Source organism: Prosopis cineraria, unplaced genomic scaffold, assembly GCF_029017545.1.
Source record: "Prosopis cineraria cultivar Desert tree isolate PC_DT_omini unplaced genomic scaffold, ASM2901754v1 PC7, whole genome shotgun sequence".
NCBI lineage: Eukaryota > Viridiplantae > Streptophyta > Magnoliopsida > Fabales > Fabaceae > Prosopis > Prosopis cineraria.
The window spans coordinates 1,465,234-1,472,818 of NW_026555338.1; the positions used below are offsets into that span (position 1 = coordinate 1,465,234).

Here is a 7,585-nt window from a genome sequence, read left to right on the forward strand (position 1 = left end):
TAAATATACACTTGTTGATGAAGGACTAACACATACAACTAAACCTATTTTATCTGTTTTTCTAGCTTGTTAAAGCTTGAATGGATTGTTGTTAATTTAGAATGAATTGTTGTCAAAATTTAAATTGATACTTGTTATTGCTTTTATAGCTTTTTAAAATTCTGAATAAATTGTTGTTAATTTAAAATTAGCTATCATTAAAACCCAAATGGATTCTTTTTGCTGAAAGACTAACATGTACAATTATGCTTATTCTATATGCTTTTCTAGCTTATTAAAGCCTGAATGAATTGTTGTTAATTGATTTAAGTTAATTCATTTTAAATTAATAACAATTCATTCAAGCTTTAATTTGATACAAAGGTCCTTGGATGCTATTTTTCCAAATTTCTACCAAGTGACTGAATTCATAAGTTATTTGGTCTTAATGACAATAACCGTAGTACTATTCATAGGACAAAAGTTTACAAGTAAAATAATATTTACAATTATTTATCACTCAAACAACATAAATTTAATTATAAGTAGAATTATGAGTATTTATAATTAGGAATAAATAATTTTAAAATTTGGTCCTTAAAACGTTCATGACAAATGTAATCATTAAATTTTATTAATTTAAAGTTAATAATTATCATTAACATGAATTTCAAATTTTTAGTAATCACTTTTTTAATATAAGTACATTAATTTTTTTAGGGCTTTAAAAAAAAAATAAGAAAATTTAAGCCATCAACCATGTGAACCAGCTAGATGCACCAACGCTATTATGTGACTTTATATCTGGCATTGGCAATAATGTTTTTCTGTTTTTTGAAGAAAAATTATAAGAAATTTTCTAAACCATGCATTTTGTTTTGAAAATATTATTGGAAAGCATCACTTAATTATTATTTTTTTGGGATAAAGCATATATTAGTAAAAAGCAATTACAAAACAGAATCATTATCCGAGTTTACATTTTCACCCACCACCGCCTCCTGTGAAAAAGCGTCACTTTTTTTGCTCCAACATTTTCAGCACTTCATGGATTTAACATGAATAATTTTGTTATTAAACCATATGTCTCACTTGTCAATAAAGTAAATTTATCCAAATTATAGTATGACAAATAATAACTAAAATTATGTTATAAATATTATAATTTGTAAATGTCCTAACTCCGTAGTCTTTTAGGATTCCATCTCATGGCTATATGGGATGCACATCAATCTTCATTGGAATCAAGCAATGAGTAGTCAATGAGCCTTTGAATCCCCTCCTCCATCCCCTCCTTAACTAGTGACTTTATCCAATCTATTCTTGCACTTACAATGTAACAGAAACTTAATTGTTTATGTTTATCATTCATCAACATAGCCATAGCAATTCCAAGTTTAGTTTCATCCAATTATGAGCTAATTTCATTTAATTGTTTTATAGTGTCCAAGGTCATTGGACATTTACTAAATATCGATGGAGGTGAAGGACGCCACAGCTTCCTTGGCTTCTTGAAATGTTTCAATGATACCTGTAGTGTTGCAATGACAATGTCACAACAGTAAGTAGTTACAATTTGAATCCATCTAAAATGAAAATGAGTGGAAAGGTTTAAAAATTATGTAGAGGCCTTAAATTCAATAATTGTTTAAGAAAATTAATGGATTACTCCTCAAGAAAATTGAATTACAAGTTCACATATACTTTAGAACTTGAAGGTAAATTCTTCTTCCAAAGTGATACAAAATTATTTGAGAAAAATATGGATTGAAGAAACTAAAGGAAACTAATAAAAGAAATGAACAAATATTTGAACGAATTATGCCAATTTTATTGGTTAGGAATTTTCTAAAGAATTGATTATACAATTTAGATTCTATCTGGTCAAGAAAAATAGCCAAAGCTGCCCACCCATAGTCTAAAGTTAATATAAAGCAAATCCAAGCCCATTGAGAGAGCAAGACGAGCGTGACGTTGAACCAGAAAAGGGGAAGGAATTAACCATTTTCACTTAGACACAAATTAACCAAGCCAAAAATTGGAAGTTTTGGGGAAAAAAATCAAGGGTGGAGAATGATGGATTTCAAATATTATCAAACTTAGTTTAAGCCTTCAATATAATCAACATTTAATCTTCCTTTTATTCATTTTTGGTCAAAAATTATCCTCACTCTTACAATCACAGTTGGCGAAAATCTAATGGAAAGATAAGAGAAAATGACAAAAAATATTGCTAGAAATAATTATGTTTAATGGGATATACTTGGCAATGCCTAAGTTAAATAAAATATATGTTAAACTCTCATTGGAACCCAAGATGACTGACTTTCACTCAGCAAGCCATTTAGCTTGATATTCATATCATTCTGGGTATTTTCGTAGCCTGAAACTAAAGGAGGGAATTACATGCATAAGCACTTGAATTCTACCATCAATTTCTTCCCTTCAGCCTCTTCTAAATGTAATAGTCCCTTCTAGAAAAGTGCTCATCTTTTCAAGTGCCACATATCCACAGCTTTATATTTTCCCTTGGTAAAGATTTTGATTACAAGGTCTAGCTCAAAAGGATTGAATCAAGAAAACTATGACATAGTAACCAAGAGGTTAGAGTTCTTAACTCTATTGTGTAATTGGTTTGAAACTTTGGTTGAGAAACACTTGACAATGCTGTTGCCCTAATTTTAGACCATGATTTAAGGATTTTAATGCAGAATTAGAGAAATTAAGAGTAGTAGGATGGAATTATAGTTCAAGTATTAATAAGAGTACCAGCCTATGCCTGATCTATATGTCGAAGAGACATCTTCAACATCAATTCCCATAGCTTCCATGGTATCAAAGATACAGCAACTCATCAAAGCATATATCACAGTAAATATATTTGTTTTACATGTTATAACAACTCATCCAGAAAATGCTTTTCAAGACACAAATTGAAAAATACCTGAGTGACATGGTGAGATTGTAATTGTTGAGATTTAGAAGTCAACTTTTCATGCAATAGTAGAGGTTAACTGCGCGTTCTTCTAAAACATGGCATTTTCACCCTACCTCTTCAATTAATCCAACCTTTAACACAAAATATCAAACATTATTTTTTCCCTATACCCTAGAGGGTTTCCGACTTAATTATTTTCTTGAATCACACAATTCATAAAACACAGTTCACAACTAAGGGTATTACAAGGTAACTAGATTTTAACCCTGTGCCATGCACACAAGGTAACTAGGCAATGAAAAAAAAAGTGAGATTGTTTTTAGAAAATAATAATAAATAACAATATATTGCAACATAATTTTTTAAGGTTATTTTTTGATCAAATAATGATCAAAGTTATTTTTTTATCAACATCAAGAGTTAGATTATACTATTTTTTAAAGTTAGAAAAAAATATTGTACAAAAGATAAGTTTATCTAACAATTTTTCTTATAATTTATATTTTTTATAATTTTCTGTCCATATAAAAAATTTAGTACAATATTTTATTTTAAAATTTATTATATATGTATATGTTAAATTTTAAAATTTAAATTTAAGTAGAATATTTTGTTTCAAAATTTATAACCCATGCAATGTACAGAATAAAATACAAGTTATTTTTAATAGAATCTTATATCATATTAAAATAGTTATTTATTTTTAAATTAACATAATCTTTCTATATTTACTATTTAATTATGTTTTTAACTCTAAAATAATTACACCTTTAAATACTAAAAACATCTTATACCTTTTAACATTCAAACCCTAAGAAATAGCCTTAAAAAACCACTTTACATTTTTTAATGAATGGAATAAGTTTACTAAAATAATATTTCAAACACGTATGTATTTTAAATTAATGAAATATGAGATAAATTAGTCAATATGATTTGTGTTTATGTTTATTTAAATTTTATTACATATCTAACGCCTATTATTTTTACTAAAAATATTATATCCACATACAATTTTTACTATGAATCCTACATAAGTTATAGGTCCTGCAATCCTTTTTTTTTTGTCATTGGTAATTTCTTTGCATATCAAACACATTATTATTTTTTATTAAAAATAGTATATTCACCACCAATTTTTACCATGGATTCTACATAATCTTTCAAAATATAAAAATCTTCATATTTTTTAAAGAATTGTCTAAATTATTAACTTGTATAAATGTTGACCCCACACTCACATTTTTTAATAGTAGATCACACATTCACTTTTTTACTAAATCCTACAACTATACTATTTATTTATTTTTAACAAAATCATTCATTAACTAATCTTAAAAAATTGTTTTTAAAAATAATTACTAATTTTATTTTATTAATTAAATTATAGGTCCCTCATCCACTTTTTTATCACTATAAATTTCCTTACATATCTAACACCTATTATTTTTATCATGATCTTTTAAAATATAAATGTCTAAATTTTTAAAATTTATAAATATCTCACCCAACTTACATTTTTTAACGATAGGTCCACACATCACTTCTTCAAATCACACTACTTCAATTTTAAAAAAAAATTAAGTTTATTAAAATCTCACATTTTCTCCATTCTCATTGGATCTTTAATTGATTTTAAAATATATAAACGTATAAAAAAGTTCAACAATCGAGCCTAACTCTTGTATCTCTAGCTCTCAAATTTATTTAGGCTGATTTAACTATCTCAAATTTTTAAAAATTTTGTTTTATTTTTCTCTTTATTGAGCCCATAACTATGTTTTTGAAATTTTTTTGGCCAAGTTATAAATTAAATTTTTTAAAAAGTTACAAAATTAATTTTTTTGATAATTTAAATGATTTTTTTGAAATTATTTATATTTAAATAGGAGCATTTTAGTTTATAGATGATAGTTAGGTAGATAAAAATAAAATTTTAAAAATATAAAGGAAGCTTTTATTTTATAAATATCTATATTAGGAAAAAAAATGTTCATATAGGTTTCAAAAAATAGAAGACACATATCATTAATTAAGATAAAAGCAAAGGAATATCAAAATATTTTACTCATTTTTAATTATGAGCTTCACATTAACAATTTAATTTTTTTGTAGGTTCCACATATAAAAACATTTATAGTTGAACATAACTCTTAACACCTCTAGCTTTCAAATTTATTTAAGTTGGCTTAATTACTGTAAATTAGGTACTTTAAATAATTTTTAGGCAACATTTATATTTAAATAGAGATATTTTAGTTTAATATATGTGACTTGACAGTCAATTAATAGTTAGATAGATTAAAAATAAAATCTCAAAAATAAAAAAGGAGGTTTGTATTTTATAATTATCCACACTAAAAAATATTTATATAAGTTTTGAAACATAGAAGAGAAGTACCATTAATTAAGACAAAAATATATAAAATACTTTACTTATTTTTAATTATATATCCCACATGTATCTCTTTTACTAGAGGACCGACCATATTTTTTTACTTTTTTATTTATCATAAAACCTTAAAAAATTAGTAAAAATTTTTTTTTTAAAAAACGGTGCATGGGTATTGTAGATCTACAATACCCATCCATAACAAATGAAAAAAGGGTCATGGATGGGTACTGATATACAGCATCCATTTGAAATAATAACCTAAAAAAATTAATAATAATAATAAGGCAATGATAAATGGGAAAAAAAAGGCTGGATGGGTATTATAGATCTACAGTATCCATCCAACAATATTTACATAATAGTATAGATATAGATTATAGATATAAATAATAGGATGTTTGCCGGTCATTAGTGACCTCTCTTCTCGATAGGTTTATAGGAAATCAATTTTTAAATACTTTATCTTTTCTAAAATTTCAACAACTTATTAGCATAAAAATCAAAATACGAGAGAGAAGCAAAGCATAAAAATCAAAATACAAGAGAGAAGCAAGGAACTGGTATCACATCATCACACAACAACACTTCAACAATTAATTACATGTGATGCCCTCAGGAAAATCCTTGACACCTATAAAGCACCCATACTAATATGATTATCGAATACAATTTAGTACGAAACATAATTAAATATTTAAATATACATATATTTTCAATACAACAAATAGTGAAGTAATTAAGTGAAATATTAAACCACACAAGGTAATGATTCTCATGTTCTTCATTAATAGTAAAGTTAAAAGAAATGAACCATCCAAGTGAAAAATTATTTTTGTGGTGGCATTAACTTGTGTAATCATGAGAATAAAAAAGCTAAATTGCAATATTTCTTCAATTATGTTTTTTTTTTACAAGTAATTTTTCCAGCTCCCACTATCCTTTATTAATATTTAAAAAAAACCTTTAAAAGCACGACTATGCGTGAAGACAGTGATGGAACAGAAGATGTGAATGGAGGTGGACAATTTTAGAATAGAAGAACTGACCAGAGAAGAAGCGCTGGAGGCTGGAAAGATAGCACTGGAGAAGAACTGAACGGAAGAGTGACAGAACCAATTTTTGATATGAGGAGGCCGGAAAGAATCAACGAAATATAAAGGTAAGGCTGGAAAGATGCTAAAACCATGACTGAGGAGGCATCGGACTGATGATCCAATGGCGACCATGGGTCGGAGAGACGGAGCAATGTTCACTCGATAGATTTTGTAGAATGAAGGGGGAAAGGATGGATTGGACGAAGCATATAGTGCTTCTGATTTTGGGAAAAAATAAAAAAAGGGCCAAAACACAGAATTTGCTGAGTTTTTGAAACAAATGTCTACCAAGAGGCAAGAGAATTTATCTGCTTAATGTCTTAAACCAGGAGAAAGATTGCATGGGAATTAGGATTTGTGTCTTTTTATTAGTGCTTGTGGATGATTGCATGATTTGAATCAGAGAATTAGAGGTACCTGGAGGCTAAAGCAAAGATCGAGTGACCGAGATTAGCAAGCACCATGAAATTGTGACCATGAGTCCGAGAATGGCGAGCAAGCATCTAAGTGAGATTCTCGATAGTCAAGAGAGGAGCACTAGTCAGAGGAAGAAGATTGAGATGTGTTGGAGGAGGAAGAAGAAGACGCGACCGTTGGTGAGGCATGAGATGAGCGATGCAAACCAGGATTAGGTAAACCGGAGGACTGGTAGTTGTAACGGTAAGGCTGCATAAGAAAATGAGAAGTGGCCTTCATCAAACAAGACTTCTCCTGAGATGTAAACATGGCCCGATTGAAGATAGAGACATAGATGCCCCAAATAATTGGATGCATAGCCCATTCAAGCACACATTGGATATGGGAGTGATCTTATGTGGTGTGCAAGACTTCAAATTGGACCAACAGCCTCTTCTCATTTTTTTTAAACCTCATTTTCCTCTCATCAACAACTTTAAAATGAAAAGCTCCCCTTAACCTTGAGGTTATAATCCATGTTATCAATAGTCGCAGATCATTTATTGCAGAGCTAAAATTTGCTTCATATTCCTTCAGTAACGAATGGCAATAAGAGTTTTGGCATTTTCCTTCCTTTTTCTCTTATCTCTCTTTCCTCCACCCTTTTCTTATCTCTCTTCCCCCCTCCCCTTCCCATTTTACATCAATTTGGTACTAAAGCCCGGTTCTTACTTCCCTTCCCTGTGTTACTCTTCTTATTTAAAATATATACAATACCTAGAC

The 7,585-nt window shown here is 28.4% G+C and overlaps 1 long non-coding RNA gene across 1 annotated transcript; it reads right to left on the reverse strand.

Moving 5' to 3' along the window:
* Nucleotides 1-1,107: 1,107 nt before the first annotated feature.
* Nucleotides 1,108-7,203, reverse strand: LOC129314887 (uncharacterized). Its single transcript, XR_008594317.1, has 2 exons — nucleotides 6,824-7,203; nucleotides 1,108-1,510 (listed from the first exon to the last, which is right to left on the reverse strand). It is a non-coding gene; the product is annotated as an uncharacterized LOC129314887 (long non-coding RNA).
* Nucleotides 7,204-7,585: the final 382 nt, after the last annotated feature.